Here is a 507-nt window from a genome sequence, read left to right as displayed (position 1 = left end):
GGGGGTGCAGCGAGCAGCAGCTAGTTTTTATCCTATCATGCAGCTTTGACATTTTGCAATACAGATGTACCTTGAGTTGGTGTCGTGGCAGTTGGTCTCTTTCACTGAAACCGAGCTGAGTGATCGAGTCGTCGTGTGTTTTAAAAAAAAAAAGACAAAAAAATAGGTAGAAAGTAGGGCTGGTCGATTATGGCAAAAATCATAATCTCGATTTTTTGGGTCAATAATTTTAAATGCGATTATTCATTCACTTTGAAAACATCCATTTATTGGAGAAAAAAGTGTGTTGATTACCCTGAACTTTAAGTATAATTCAACTGAAAAACCCACTAAAAAAAAAAGTAATTAAAAAAAATAAATAATAATAATTAAAAAATATTCGTTTTATTTCGATTACGTTGTTTTCGTAATCGTTGCAAGCCATAATCGTAATCGCGATTAAAATACGATTAATTGAGCAGCCCTATAGAAAGTGTTTTTACCAAAATGCATTTTGTCGGTGTAGCT

Source organism: Notothenia coriiceps, unplaced genomic scaffold (genome assembly GCF_000735185.1).
Source record: "Notothenia coriiceps isolate Sejong01 unplaced genomic scaffold, NC01 NC01_scaffold00035972, whole genome shotgun sequence".
In the NCBI taxonomy this organism is placed as follows: Eukaryota; Metazoa; Chordata; class Actinopteri; order Perciformes; family Nototheniidae; genus Notothenia; species Notothenia coriiceps.
The sequence above is the reverse complement of the archived record's forward strand: the minus strand, read 5'-3'. Positions refer to the sequence as shown.